This window comes from Cupressus sempervirens, chromosome 10, assembly GCF_028749045.1.
Source record: "Cupressus sempervirens isolate cs-2001-9-10 chromosome 10, ASM2874904v1, whole genome shotgun sequence".
NCBI classification, from domain to species: Eukaryota; Viridiplantae; Streptophyta; class Pinopsida; order Cupressales; family Cupressaceae; genus Cupressus; species Cupressus sempervirens.
In genome coordinates this window covers 241,898,016-241,914,532 of record NC_143127.1, presented here as the reverse complement: position 1 = coordinate 241,914,532, position 16,517 = coordinate 241,898,016, and the positions used below count along the sequence as shown (strand labels likewise).

Here is a 16,517-nt window from a genome sequence, read left to right as displayed (position 1 = left end):
ACAAAGGGTAATCTAAAGGTGAAATTTATTTAATAATTATAAAATAAATATTAAATAGAGAGCTAAAAAATGCATAAAGCAAAATCTTGAAAAGGGAGAAAATGTGATTTAATAAATTAAATGAAATTATCCTTTTTCTCTAACACCCCCCTTTAAGATGAGCAACAATGTAGTTATAAACAATGCAGAAAGAGCAAGGAAACTACAATACAATGCTAAAATAAAAATTGGGTCCTAGAAACAAGGCCTAATGAGGTACCCAATCACAAAAAAAATCTCTATGAAATGGAGAAATAGAGAAAGCCCAATGGGAAAAACTCTACTCCAAAAAGAGATAGCTAAAAATCTAGTAAAGGACTGCAAAAGCCTCCAACTATAGGAAAGTTCTAGAAAATAGGAACAAAGAGTGATCATGAAGGAAACCACTAAAGCATGAAGAAGCCTCAAACACTATAAAAAAGAAATTGTTGATCTGTAGAACATCCTCTGAAATAGAACCAAGGAAGGCTGCAACCAAAGTAGGAATGAAAAGAAGAGTGTCTATATGGTAAATATTCTATCTCACTGAAATGCATAGGTATCCAACCACTGTAATCACCTAGTACATAGGATCAAATACTAAATATATAGCTCACTCAAATTAACCAAGGAATCATTGGAAATAATAGAACGTCCCCTTAATGCAGACAAGGGTGAGGTGACATGCAATTGAGAAAGTGGGCCAAAAATCTCGTACAAAACAAAAAGAACCAAGAACATCAAGAGTGAGGAAGAGATGTAGACACTTATAAAGGATGTGTCACTGACACATCATGGGGCTAATGTTGTGGAAGGTACACTCACTTGAAAAAGGAAGAAGGCACTAAAAGGCAAATAACTATCCCCCCCATGGCACTTTATAATATAGTGCAAGTAAAATAAATCACAATGATGAAAATGATTTCGAAAAGCAAGGAGTGGCACTTTATCTTAGTGCATTGGCATTGAAAATTCTTAAAAATGACATCAAAAATGATTAGAAAGGGCAAAGAGCCAACACAATAGATAGTACAACCCAAAAGAAGAGATCCCATGCCGAGAAAATGATCCCTGGAACTGAAACACCCAAAATATCCGCCATAGTGTAATACAAAAAAAAAAATGATATATAGATAATGGAGTAGAATTTGAAGGAAATTATAGTATTTTTAAAAAGTAGATAGAACCAGCTTTCCAAAAATATAACATTTTTGAAAAATGGAGATGGGATGCTCAAGATATGGCCTCCAGAGTGAAAAACTAAACATTTGACTTTAACTACCAAAGCAGGTAATTAAACTACATCAAAACCAAAAAAAACCTACACCAATGTCTTCATCTCAGAACTAGCTTTTTGGCACATTTTTTGGATCAATAAATTATGTTTGTATGCTCATGTTATGGAGAAAAAAACCAATAGGGCCCTTGGAAATGCACAATTTTTTTTTTAAATAAAAAAAAAAAAAAAAATTCTTTTATAAATCATTGTTCCTGGGCAGAGGGAGGTAGGCCATGGTGGTGGGAGGTGGGCGATCTACTATGGTGGAGCCACTACGGAATTGCTAGTGGAGTCACTAAGTAGGCTGCTAGTGGTGAAGGCTGTGGTGACCACTGTGGTAAGCATAACAGAGCCGCTAGTGATTGCATAACTGTGGTAGCCCAAAAATGCTAATTTTTTCATTGTTTTTGTAATTTAAAAAAAAAATTCCATCTCAAACTGTGTGCAAAGGCCATATGGATTTGTCATGCAAAAACATTTTGCCTCCCAGATCAACATTGTCTTAGAAAATAGACAAACTTTATATGGAAATGGGGGTTTTGACACCCTCTAAATCCATCTGTGAAGTCTATTTAGCCTCAAAATACTCCAAAAATAGGTGACCCCCCATTTTCTTAGGAAATACCCAAAAAAACTCCAAATCTAATCTGTCAAACCCTTGTTCTCCCTTTTCCTCCAAATATCAAACAAGCTACAACAGATCTGGCTTTGATACCATGTAGGATTTGAGAAAATATGAAAATCAAATCCATGAAGCCCACGAATACCTGCATATAGAAAACCTATCATGGAGAGGAAAATGAAAAGAAGAGGCAAGGGTTTGATCTACAAAACACACAAATTGTATATTTAGATGAAGAAGAGATTAAAAAAAGATAATAATTACAAAGAGATCAATCCTTATAAAAGGTGATCAAAACTCGAAAAGGGTAACCTAATAAGGTACAAAGGGTAACCTAAAGGTAAAAGCTATTTAATAATTATTAAATAGAGAAAGTTAAAAAATGCATAAAGTGAAATCTTAAGAAGGGAGAATAGGTAATTTAATAAATGAAATGAAATTATCCTTTTTCTCTAATAGGTAGAATAATTACAATGTATGAAAGAAGATCCCATTGCCCGAACATGCAATAATACAATTCAATTCCTTTATAAGATAGGTATACATGCAATACTTGCTTTGCTACTATAACTCACACTTGTTCTGATCTTACATCATTTTTCACATCTCATAAGGCTTATAGATTTTTCTAACAATAGTGCGCATGTCACATCTAATCATGCAACTTCCCTATTATCTACACAAGATAAGATCTTTACTTATACCTTGCACAATCATAAAAATCTACATTGTCAGCCTTCATGTCTTCACACGCTTGACATAATATAAAAATAAATTATGGAATAATATCCACATAGGTGGCTCAACATAAATTCATAATTATTTAGCAACCAAAATAATTTGCAAAATAATTCCTAAAGTCATACAACTCTGCTAACTATCATGCTCTATTCTACACTATTAAATTCTTGTATTGTTAATCTTAGTGTAACTTGTGTCATATTGTTCATAAACACATGCCCACTAGTACACATCATGATGATGATGTCACAAACCTTTCCTCAATTTTGCATAATCTAACTCTTTGTGCATCATCCATACTCTTTAAGATTTGTACTCAGTGTTTTTGCAAATTGTTTAATACTTAGACAATTTACTATCTCTAAATGCATAAATGAAATGTTGAATGTATGTTTTCATAAATGAAAATCATCAAGACATATAACTAAGCATATTGCCAAAAATATCTTCCTTTGGCATTGATGGAAAGATTTTGGAAAATTTCCTAAGTCCCAAAATGATGTGATACATAACAAAAACAAATAAAAGTAACTACATAAAAATTGTTGTCAAAACATAACAATTTTATTCATGTTTTGATGGATCATTACATTCCTTGTCACTCCTTTAAATTTATACATGGATAAGATCCCCCTTACATATACATTTACATCCATGAAAATTTTCCTTTACATAATACTCCCCCTTTGACAACAATGACAAAGGTACCAAAATTGTATCACAAAACTTGTTGCCTATTGTTGATTAGCTCGTCATTCTGGATATACAATCTAGAAAATCAATTTTCAATCTATCAAAGTATTTCTTCCAATTTCCTTTTAATGTATCTAATATATTGATGAGTGTGCAAAGTGCATAAGATGCCACTTCAACTATGCTAATGTCAATGTAGGAAATTTTTTCATAAGATTTCTTTGTTGAGAGTTATTCCTCCAATTGCCTCTACAAAATTAAAAATTTAGGTGCCAAATATTCTCCAAGAATAGAGAATCTTCTCATTACCTTCTCCTTTTAATATTCAATGTCTTTGACAACATTTTGGGTCTTCTCAATGTCATTCTCAAAATCTTCAATTATGATCTTAGGTTGTAATCTTCTAGTGAGTGTCTAAAGCTCACTCATATGGCCTTTGATATTTACATCAAAATTTGATAGGTAAGTGTAAGACATCGAACACTATCCATAGAAATTTTGACCATCAACAATACATTTTCTCAATTCCTTGAAGTTTACATTAAGTGCCTCCAAATCATTGTGCACATTGGTGCACACTATGTTAAATAGGGTTGCTTCATGATTTGTTTGTGCTTGTGTTATTGCTATTTGAGATAAGGTTGTGAATTCCCCATCAAACATCTTCACCAAATCTTTTTCCTTGGCTTGGAAGTCTATATTTTCTATAGTTGTGGAAACTATCTTCTACATGTATTCCAAGTCTTCAACAAGAGTCTTCTCTAAAGACTTAATAGTTTTATTCTTCTCAAATAACTTTCTAAGGGTGCTCATTAATTCTTTCTAATCTTCATCATCAGATGGAATAGATGTTGTTGCTGATGTTCTAGCTACCAACACTACTAAAATTATAGTAGCCTTAACCTTATGATCCTCTACTCACTTATTTTCTTCAGCCTCTTTCTTTGCATCTTCTTTCTTCTTCCTTACTTCTTTCTTCTTCTTCTTCTTTTCCTCTTCTTTTTTTCTCTTCTTTACTTCTTGTTCTCTCATCTTCTTGTCCTCTTCTTGTTTTCTTTTATTTTATTTTTCTTCTTTCTCCCTCTTTTCTTGTTCTTCCATCTTCTTTTTCTCTTCTTCCTCATCATCATAACTAGAATAATCATTGATGCTTTGTTGCTTTTGCAATAGGTTAATTCAGATAGGTTGAGCCATAAACAATCTATGACTTCAACTTTCCATCATGTTCATCAAATAATTTATCTTCCAATACTATATGTGAACTCTCTGGATTAAAATCCATCAAAAATGCTTCTTTGAATTCCTCAACATGTTCTTTGACTGCTTCTTTGTGACTATAATTATTTCCATTATCATCGCTTCTACCAGTCCTGTTGTTGTTCCTTCTATGATTAGGGTTATTTTTGAAGTTTCCTCTATCCATTCTAAAAAATCTTTCTATGTGTCCAAAGTTATCGCGTAAGTGACATAAAAGTGCATTACTCTTCTGGTTGCTTCCATTCTAACTTTCAAGTGTTTTTCAATTTCTTGCAATGTGTCTAGGATTGTTACATTTGTAACAAAAAAACTTCTTTCTCTCACCATTAGGTTTCTCTCCATCATTAGATGTGCTCTAAGATCTACTTCTTCCATTACCTATAGGGCTAGTATTCCTAAACATTATACTATTCTTATTATCATCAATAAACTTAGGTTTCTTACATTCTATTGCCTTATGTCCATAACCATGATAATTATAACAATATAAATTAGTAATAGGTTTAAAAGACTTACATACGTAATCTTTCTTCATATGTTATTACATATATATATCATGTACATTTGAATTAATGTCTTACTTCTTTAGATAAATAATCATTCTTAGGTTCTTAAACTTGCTCTATTGTTCTAGGTTCATCATATTCCCCTGTCAATTTAATTCTCTTAACTTCATTAGACCACTTGGACTTTTCTTTAGAGATTTTTGTTATAGAATTTTGTGTTGGAAGTATGAATGCTTATGATACTTCTATGGGTGAGTATTGTAGAAAAATTATTAGATTATTACGAGGATGATATGGTACATTCATGAGTATGTTTGTCATTAATGTCAACATAATAGTGTTATGTGCTATCTAGTAGAAGAATAGTGGTAAAGATCAAGTTGGTACAGATGGATTGTTGATTACTTTCACTAGAGAGGTTAAAGATAGATACTAATAAGTGTCTAGTATATGCAACTAACCTTGGATGCATAAGATATTAATTTTGGAAGAATTTATGCAAGTTTTGGTGAAGAGCATTCTAAGATAGAGTTTATAGAAGTATGTTTTGATAAACATGTTATCTCTTAGTATAGTTGTTATTCTAAGAAGAAATGTTAAAGACATGAAGAAGGTGTCTTCTTCATGTCTTATTAATTGAGAAGGTGTAATAGTTGACTCAAGGAATTTTTTTATGGTTTTAGTATAGAGGAAGGAAATTTTCCTTTATTATTAATGAATGATTGTATGAAGTATGAAGAACAGAATAGAAGAGAAACAAGTTGATATGTGAGGATAAGTAGATCAGAGTTAAGTTGGAGAGAACTTCATTGTCAAGGTTTTATTTTGAGATTTAAGGTTTGATATTTGGATTTAAGGTTCATGACCTAGTCTACAAGGTTTGATAGTGATTGGTCTAGTTGATAGGATAGAGGGAAGAGATTAAAGCACTATATAAACAATTATTCTACAAGGAATAGTTGAGAGATCAATTGGACAGTGAGTTCAGTGGTTTTTCCCTAGAACTTATTTGGACAATGGGTCCTTCTATCTTCTACAACTCCTAACAGGGTTGGTACAACTCCTAATAGTTTTGGAATCTCCTAAGTGAGATTCAAAGTCTCCTAATAGGGACTCTTATGTACTTACTATGTTTATAGGCTCCTAATAGGGTCCATCATCTAACAAGGAATATATATATATATATATATATATATATATATATATATATATATATATATATATATATTTGTGGGCATCATTCCCACTGAGGTCTTGCCTCTAATCAAGAGTTTCCCTAGTTAACAAATCTGGTTTAATTATGTATGTGCATCTTAGTATGGTTTTTGTTTCCTTTGGTTGAATGTTTAATATTAATTAAGCTTGATAAATGTTTTAATTGGATAACTAATTTAACCACCCCCTCTTAGTTTTCTTGGTGGACTATTATTTCTAACAATTAGTATCAGAGCATCAGGTCCTTGAAGGATAAGCTTAATAGCTTTGGGAGATTAGTGGTGAGTTATTTCAAAAAAGATAGTCCTAAGTTTGATGGAGGAAATTTTGACACCAAAAAGATGGAGCTTCTTGATGAGAGATTAGAATTGTGTACAAAATTGAGCATGGAGCTTCTGGGTAGAGGCACAAGTACAGATAGATTGAGATATGAAGAAGACATGAAGAAGACATGCCCTAAGAGATTAAGGAAAACTAGAAAGAGGTCACTTTCTAATGAAGATGAAGAATTTAAAGCAATTATGGAAAAATTGTTGTATGATTGTGATGATAAAGATAATGAACTTGGATTAGTTAAGAAAGAGGAAGTATTAGAAGAGATAGATTTGGTAAGTATTGTTGATGCAAAGGCTAACCATGAAAATGTCAAAGTTATTATTAGCAATGATTTGTAGAATGGGAATCAAATTGAAGACAAAAGATTCAATCCTAGAGTAGAAGAAAGAGTTGAGTTTAAGACTCTTAAATAGAATGGGATTATTGAAAGAAGGAACAAGTTAGTAGAAGAAGTAGCAAGAGTGATGTTATTTGATAATGATGTCTCAAAGACATTTTGGAGAGAAGTAGTTAACACCGTAGTATATAATTTGAATTGAGTACATATTAGAAAAGGTATAAGTAAGACACTCTATGAGTTATGGTTTGGTCATTCACCATAGGTCAAGTATTCTAGAATATTTGGAAGTAAGTGTTCCATAAAAAGAGATGATGATGTTAGTAAATTTGATGCTAGAAGTGATGAAGGTATGTTTCTTGGTTATTCATTGAAATTCATAGCTTATAGATGTTATAATCTAAGAACTAAGACTATTGTTGAAAGTGCAAGTGTAAGAGTTGATGAGAAATTTAGGATACAAGAAAGAATAGTTGACTACAATTATGATGATGAGAATTTTGTTACTAAAATGAATGATGAAGTATTCTTTGACACTAACAATAATTTGTAGAATGAAGGAGAGCAAAGATAGGAAAAAAGTTCAGAACCTAGAATAGAGATAAGGGTTGAGATAACAACTCCTACTTCTTGTGAGAATATGACAAAGAATCATCCACCAAAGAAGATCATTGGTAGTAGAGATAAAGGTGTTATGACAAGAAATAGAATCAATAAAGAACTATGTCTGATATCTCAAGTAGAACCAAAGAATACAGACAAGGCATGTAAATATGACTATTGGAAGAATGCTATGAGAGAAGATTTGGATCAAATAGTGAAGAATGAGAAATGGGAATTGGTCTTGAGACCACCAAACAAGAATGTGATAGGAACAAAATGGTTATTCAAGGAGAAAGGTGAATGAACAAGGTGAAGTTGTAAGGAAAAAAGAAAGATTGGTATGTAAAGGTTACTTATAGAAAGGAGTAGACTATGACAAAACCTATGCTCCTATGGAAAAAATTAAAGTAGTAATGTTATTCTTAGCCTATGCAACACATAAGAAATTCAAGGTATGTTAGATGGATGTGAAGTCAACATTTTTGAATGGATAACTTGAAGAAGAAGTATATAGAGAACAACCTAAAGGTTTTCCTTTAACAAATGACAAGGACATGGTATGGAAATTGAAGAAAACATTGTATGGCTTAAAGAAAGCACCTAGAACCTAGTATGAGAGGTTGGAAAAGAATTTGACAAAACATGGACTTAGAAAAGGTATGGAAAACAATAATCTACAATGGAAAGAAATAGATGATGGATTTGTGATTTTGGTAATATTTTTTAATGATATAATATTTGGAGGAGATGATGATGAAAGTGAAAAGTTTTTAGAAGAAATGAAGAAGGAATTTGAAATGAATATGATAGGTGAGATAAAATGCTTCTTAGGATTATAAATTGCATAGGATAAAGAAGGAATCTTTATTTCTCAAACTAAGCATTTGAAAGATCTATTGAAAAAGTTTGGTTTGGAAATATGTAAACTAGTTGGAACACCTATGATAACTAGACACAAGTTATCTACAAAGGATGATACACCTACTGTTGAGAAGAAGAAGAACATATCTATGATTGGAGGATTGCAATATCTCACTCACACAAGGATGGATATAGAAAATGGAGTTGGAATTGTTGCAAGATTTCAAGTTGATCCTAGAGAACCCTAATTGCAGCAATTGAAAGGATATTTAGATATCTAAAGGGAACACCAAAGTTTAGATTATGGTATGAAAGATCTAATATTTTACTTTATATGCTTATACTAATGCTAATTGGTTAGATAGTATAGATGAAAGAGAAAAAACTAGTGGTGGAGCCTTCTTTCTTGGAGGAAGATTGGTTTCTTGGTTAAGAAAGAAGTAAGATTATATCTCATAAAGAATAGCAGAGGTAGAATATGTTATAGTAGCAAAAAATTATAATCAAGTCATTTGGATGAAGAAGATGGTAAAGGATATAAGGATAGAATTCAGTGAACCTATTGTCATACATTATAACAACAAAGCATAGTAAATATGCCTAAGAATCTAGTGTTGCATTCTAAGGCTAAGGACATTTCTATCAAGTATCACATGTTAAGAGAGAAATTTTTAGAAAAGGAAATTAGATTGGAGTATGTAAGCAGTAAAGAGAAGATTATAGATATTTTCACTAAGCCTCTTCCCAAAGAGACTTTTGAGTATTTGCGAGGTATTTTAGGGGTTATGCCCCTTCCTACATTAGAGTTGAAGATGCAAGAATGTATTAGTCTAGTTTAATAGAGTACCATTATTTGTATGGACTGAATGTTGATGCTTTCTATATGGGGGGTATCTATGATGGATAGAATCATCTAGGACTCTTTTTGGATGATGTTTTTGAATAGTGTATTTGGACACTTGAGCTAAGTAAGAATCAGTTGTTGCAGAGATTGATGGTTGCTAAAATCTTTGATATTGATGTCAATGGGGGAGAAGTTTAGCATGAAAAATAGGTTGAAGAAGTAAAAAAATTGGAGAAGCACAACATAGGAGAATGATTTATGAAGAGGATTTGAAAAGAAAGGTTAATAGTCTTTTGTAGTTGGTATTCTTGGAACTAGATGTTTTTGATCTATGTTGCCATCAATGCGAAAGGGGAGATTGTTGGAAGCATGAATGTTGATGATATTCCTATGGGGGATTATTATAGGAACATGATTAGATCATTATTATGATGATATGTTACATTCATGATTGTGTTTTTCATTGATGGCAACATAGCAGTTTTCTATGTTATTTGACAGAAGAACAATGGAAAGATCAAGTTGGTATGGATAGATCATTGAGTACTTTTAGTAGCAAGGTTAAAGAGAGATAATACTAAACATTTGGTATATGTAGCTAATGTCAGAAGCATAATATATTAATTTTGGAAGAAGTTATGCAATTTTTTGTGAAGATTATTATGAGATAGAGTTTATAGAGGCATGTTCTAGTAAACTTGCTATATCTCTTAGGAGATTTGTTATTTGAGAATCCAAAGTTAAAGATATGAAGAAGACATGTTGGTAATGTCATTTTTAAATTCACTTGTCATAATGTTACATGAATGGAAATATATTCAAGTTGCAAGTTGCAAGATGGAAGATTAATGTTATCACTAAGTGTAACATGTTCTTAATGTGATCCTATAATAATTAATTGAGAAGGTGTAATAGCTAACTCAATGAATTATTTTATGGATTTGATATAAAGGAAGGACATTTTCCTTTATCATGAGTATGAAAAAGAAGTGATTATAACAAACATAAAGAGTGGAATGGGAAGATAAGTAGAGTAGAGCAGAAGTGAAGGAAACTTCATTGCCAAGGTTTTATTGTGTGAATTGTAGTTGGATACTTAGATCTGAGGTTCATGACCTAGTCTACAAGGTTTGATAGTGATTGGTCTAATTGATAGGATAGAGGAAAAAAGTTAAATTATAGTACACACAATTATTCTATGAGGAATAGTTGAGAGATCAGTTGGATAGTGAGTTTAGTGGTCTTGCCCAAAAAGCTATTTGGATAGTGGGTCCTTCTATCTTCTACAACTCCTAATAGGATTGGTACAACTCCTACTAGGGTTTGAATCTTCTAAAAAGGATTCAAATTCTCTTAATAGGAACTCATATGTATGAAATTTTGTAATAGACTCCTAATAGGGTCCATCCTCGAACAAGGTATATTTATATTAGCACATCATCTTGTGGGCATCATTGCCACCATGATTTTCCCTCTGATCAAGGATTTCCCAAGTTAACATATCTAGTGTAATTTTTTATGTGCATCTTGTTATGATTTTTGTTTACTTTTATTGAATGGATAAGATTTTTGAAGGTTGATAAATGTTTTAATTGTTGGATAACTGATTCACACCCCTCCCTCTCAGTTATCTTGGTGGACTATTGTTTCTAATAGAATGTTGATGATGCTTCTATGTGGTATTATTTTAGAATTATGATTAGATCATTATCATGATGATATTTTATATTCATGAGTGTGTTTGTCATTTATGTCAACATAGCAGTTTTCTACAATATCTGAGAGAAGAATAGTGGTAATGATCAAGTTGGTACAAATAGATTGCTGAGTTCGTTCACTAGCAAGGTTAAAGAGAGATAATAATAAGTGTCTATTATATGAAGCTAACCTCAAGTGCATAAGATATTAAGTCTTAATGAAGTTATGCAAGTTTTGGTGAAGACCATTTTGAGATAGAGTTTACACAAGAATGTTTTGGTTAACTTGTTATATCTCTTAGCAGAGTTGTTATTCTGAGAAGCAATGTTACAGGCATACAATAGACATGTTGGTGATGATGTGGCTAAGATCACTCATCATAATATTAAATGTATGGAAATTTATTTAATCTATATGATGAATAATTGATGTTATCACTAAGTATAATGTATTCTTAATGAGGTCCTATTATAATTAATTGAGAAGCTATAATAGATGACTTGAGGAATTATTTTATGGATTTGGTATAAATGAAGGACATTTTCCTTTATTATGAATGAATTATTATATGAAGCACAAAGAGCAGAATAGAAGAGAAACAAGTTGATATGTGAGGATAATCAGTGCAGAGCGAGGTTAAAGAGAACTTCATTTCCAAGGTCTCATTCTAAGATCTGAGGTTTGTTATTTGGATCTGAGGTATGTGACCTAATCTACAAGGTTTGACAGTGATTGGTCCAATTGAAAAGATATAGGAAAACGGTTAAAGTAGAGTACAAACAATTATTTTGCAAGGAATAGTTGAGAGATCATTTGGATAGTGAGTTCAGTGGTCTTGTCCTAGAGGCTATTTGGATAGTGGGTCCTTTTGTCTTGTACAACTCATAATAGGGTTGGAATCTCCTAACTATTATGTATGGAATTTTTTTATAGACTCCTAACAAGGTCCATCCTCTAAAAAGGAATATATATATATATATATACCTTTGTGGGAATCATTCCCACTGGGGTTTTCCCTTTGCTCAAGGATTTTCCTAGTTAACAAATCTAGTGTAATTGTGTATGTGCATCTTATTATGGTTGTTTATTGAATGGTTAAGATTAATTAAGGCTTTTAAATTTTTTAGTTATATCACTGGTTCACCCCCCCTCCCCCCCACTCAATTATCTTGGTGGACTATTATTCCTAACAATTGGTTCTATCATAATCTCATCTGTCTTTGTTGACTTCTCTCCAAGAAGATTACCAAGGTCTGTCCTATCATAAGAAGGTCTTTGATGAAATATTTTTTCATCAACTTTCTCACAACTATTTTTTTTCTTGTGTCAACTCTCCTTCCACAATGATGTTGCATTTTCCTAACTCTATATGCTCTATCTTAATAGAATCTAATTTAGATGTCACTTGACTCAACTGGGATCTAAAGTCTACATTCTCATATTTTAGATCAGGTTCACTCTTATTACCATTAATCTTAAGACTCCACTTTTGTTCAATAATTTTCAACACATGTTTCAAGATCTTATTCTCTTTCTTTAGATTTTTGATATCATCATTAAAACTAATCTCGGAAAAAGGTTCTTTTCCAAATTTAAGATCATCAATTTCATCTTTCAGTTTGCCAATGTAAACTTTTTCATCTTTGTAGCTATCTTCCAAGTTATCTCTCTCTTTAGTAGGAAGATCAATCTATTCAAGACCTTCTTCAAGATTCTTCCTCAACTGTTCCATATTTACTAAGATCTTACTTAATCTATTAAGCCTCTTCAAAGTAATTGTTTTATGATATCAATTGCTATAAATAGATAATATTGGGGGGGTGAATTAGTATTCCACAAAATTTTGCCCACAACTAAATATTGTTAATTACTTTAAAACTTGTATATGAAAGTAAACCAAAAATTTTGAATAGTAATATAACCATGCACATAGAGAATGTTGGGACTCAAAATTGAAGCCCCAATTTTGAGTACCATTGAAAAATCAAGTCCTACAAATGCTTTTGATGCATATGTACTTGGCTGCCCATTTGAGGACTAAGAGGGGTTTAATGTTTCTAACACCTTGCATTCAGTGTATTTATGTTTTCCATGATGATAAATTGTCATTTTGAGTCATTTTGTGAAGTCTCGTTATGAGCAATGTTCAAATCTGCATTTTTTGCCAAGTGTCAAACAACGACAGGAACCTATGTTTGCAATTGAATATCTTGCACCCAGTAATGTTTAACGACTAGATGCTTTGGGAATGTTTAGTGTCCATACTAGAGAACCTATGTTTCATATTTTGAGTTGCTTCAAATCTATTTGACTAGGTCTTGAATCCATCAAAGTTGGTCATTAATTGTTGTCATGCTGATGTGAATTGTTCAAAATTTTGGGAGGCCCTGTTTGCCTTGTTATAACTTTGACCTAGTTGACCAAAATGATAAAATTTCTTCTACATTGCATTCTAGAGGTCAAAGACATGTTATGTTTCAATTTTAAGCTTATGATGAATCCATTTGATTAGTTTTCAAAAGCAATTCCAAGTGAAATTTGTAACTGTTTATTGGTGTCATCAAGTGCAGATTGGTCAAAACCCCTGTTAGGGATGTTCTAACTCAAAATCAATGACAGGTGAGATTGAATGGATTATACCACTGTTTTCTCCTCTAAAAATTCTTTAAGTGTACCAATTTTCAAAACTTGACAAATTTTTCTGCACACTTTCTCAGGTCCATTTTATTTGCAAAAAATGCTTTTTTGACATTGCTTCTAGTGTGCAAATCTGAGTAGCCTACTTTGACCATTTTTGAAATGCATCCTGTTATTCGTCATGAGCCCTGATCATAGATTTATATTTTACTCATGAAAATAAACCAATTCCCCAGTTTTCATGCCCCCAAGTGTCAGTTTGCCCAATTTTCAAAGCTAAATCTGAACACAATTTACGTTTTTTTTTTGACATGCTTTATTGTAGGTAGTTCTGAGAGCAAAATTTTGTTAGTCAATATATTTTGATTGATAATTTTTCATGAGATGAGATTTGAAAAGGTAAGAATATGTGGAACAAAGAATCAATGTGTCAAATTTCTAGAGCCTGATCAGTTGTTTTGGTTAGTTTTTTAAGCCTCCTGGCACTAAGTTAGCAAGTTGCAAAAAAAGTTTAAATGAGTTTTAATTGGTAGTTCAGTGATGGATTTTGATTTGGATTTGTATCAAATGACTAATGGACCAATTTAATAGTTCAATTATTTGAAAACAATTTTTTTTTAGCCAAACCCACGTTGGGGCCCAACTGATTTCATTAGGTAGAAGTAAGATTTTTGCATACCAAGGTGAATAAGAAAAATGATGAATTAACATAGCTTCATGGAAAAAATAATGAACTTAAATGGGGTGGTCAAATAATCTAGAGAAAGTTGAAGATAACTCATGAAGACAATGGGAAGACGAATGAGAATATATTGGGCAGAGAGGAAGCCACAGTGATGAGAGTGATGATAGGTGAAAAATGGTCAGCTTTTTATAAAAGAAGTTAGAAAGATGCTACTTGTATTAACCTTAATGCACAAATTTTTTTTCATAACCTTGCACAACAAAAATCTTTGTTCCTATCATATTGTTCTCAGAATATAAGTTCAAGTTGGCTTGCCCAGTTCTAGTTAGTAGGCTCAAATATTTTCTCATTTACAATTGGTGGTCATGTCCCCACATGGATTTCAATATAGCATTGATTAGGGTGGTTGGCATTGGCTAATGAAAATGGTTCAATCCTTACTTATATCTCTTTAACATTTCAAGAAATCATTTTAATGGCAGCCTTCTTATCCCAAGTAAAGAAATTCCCATTATGACACTATTGGATTAATCTAGAAATTAATTGACTAGAAATATTGCATCTACTTGGTGTCGAGATGGTTAGTGACAATTCCCTAATTGGAAACATTATGAATTTGTGCAATTTAAGTCACATTGAAAAGTTAGATCTGTCAAACAACAAATGGAATGGAAAGATTCCTTCATACTACCAAGTTGTAGTCTACGGCTTTGGAAAGGGATGTGCCCTATCTAGTTTCATTTCCAAAAGATGTGATGAGTAGATCTTGGCATGAATTAAGAGGCCACAACTTATAAAAAGAAAAAAGTTGACTTGCAAGAGGAAGCTATCTGGGCAGTCAAGGAAGAACACGTTAAACAAAGAAAGGTGGCAACAAAAAAGAGGTAAGAGCTCCACGCAAAAAAGAAGAGAAAGGTGGTGGAATGAACTTGTTTGAATCAATATTCTCATTTGTTTTTGGGGATGGAGATCCCAATCAAGATATTGATGAAGAGAGATGCAAGTTTATTGGAGAGTACATTGCTTCACATGGAGGTGTTGTTATAACTAAAGAGCTTGCTCCATATTTAGATGTTTCTTGAGTAGCTGAAGACTAAGGGGACAAATCATATATTTTACTTGTACTACTACAATCTAATAGATGCCTAGAAGTTGATAGCAAGAAAATCAAGTGGACCATAAAAAGAAATGGTGATTGCTTTGGGTGGCCTCAACCTTGTTGGACTTATTGTTTTAGGAAGCATGCTAAAGTTAATTGGAATCATGCGAGGAGGGTTTCTTTCATTTGCCATCAACATTTTCCCCCTACTTTAGGTTTATGCAAGATCATTTTTTGCAATTCCATTAACTCATTGGTTCCTCATTTAAAAGAAAAATACAGACATTGATAAGAGAAATCATGTAGGACAACAACGAGCTCTTACACTCCAGGCACCTGACTCATCTCTCAAATGGAAGATTGAAAGTGCTCAAGATATGGCCGAACAAATAGTTATTGGGAAAGATTGTATTATATACAATAGCCAAAGGAAGCCATTTCAAAATAGGGGCACAAAACATAAAAGAAGATGCCTAATCATCTATTAAAACATTGAGTATGGGTTTGTTAAATACCTAAACCAAGAGGTTGCAGGAAATGAAGGGGGCACCCACATCTGAAGATTAATAATCCCACATTGCCTATAATGGTAAAACTTATAGTGTTTAGATACTAAAACACACTATATGCTTGTTGTCTAAAGACATCTACCTTTTGGAGACAGGAGTAAGCACTTGGTGGGACTCATGGACGATGGCTAGACAGATAATAATGTAAGGAAATTTTAAGTACATTTGATGATGTGTGATGACATGGCAAGCTCAATGACTAAATGCACAAGATGATGACACATGACCTAATTGAATGGTAGGCACTTCAATGCTTTGTGGAAGTGCTTGAGAGATAAACAAAGAGGTAATGTGCCTAGGTGCCATGTGGTAGTGGGCCTAGTTCAAGTACTGATGTGGTGGTCTAGTCAAAGATGCGGTGGTAGTTGACTAGGTAGATAGGCAAGCCAATCAAGTGTTGCCATGTGGTAGCCCAGTCAGGTTTGACTCAAAAAGCTTGGTAGGGGAGAAATGGAAAATGCCAAAAAGAAATTCTTAAAATATTTTCTCGAAAATGGCATATACAATTTTTTAAATT

General features: G+C 32.5%; 1 pseudogene; it reads left to right on the top strand.

Moving 5' to 3' along the window:
* The window catches only part of LOC149533531 (uncharacterized protein At5g03900, chloroplastic-like), a 68,202-nt pseudogene extending 52,283 nt beyond the window's left edge, over positions 1-15,919 (top strand).
* Positions 15,920-16,517: the final 598 nt, after the last annotated feature.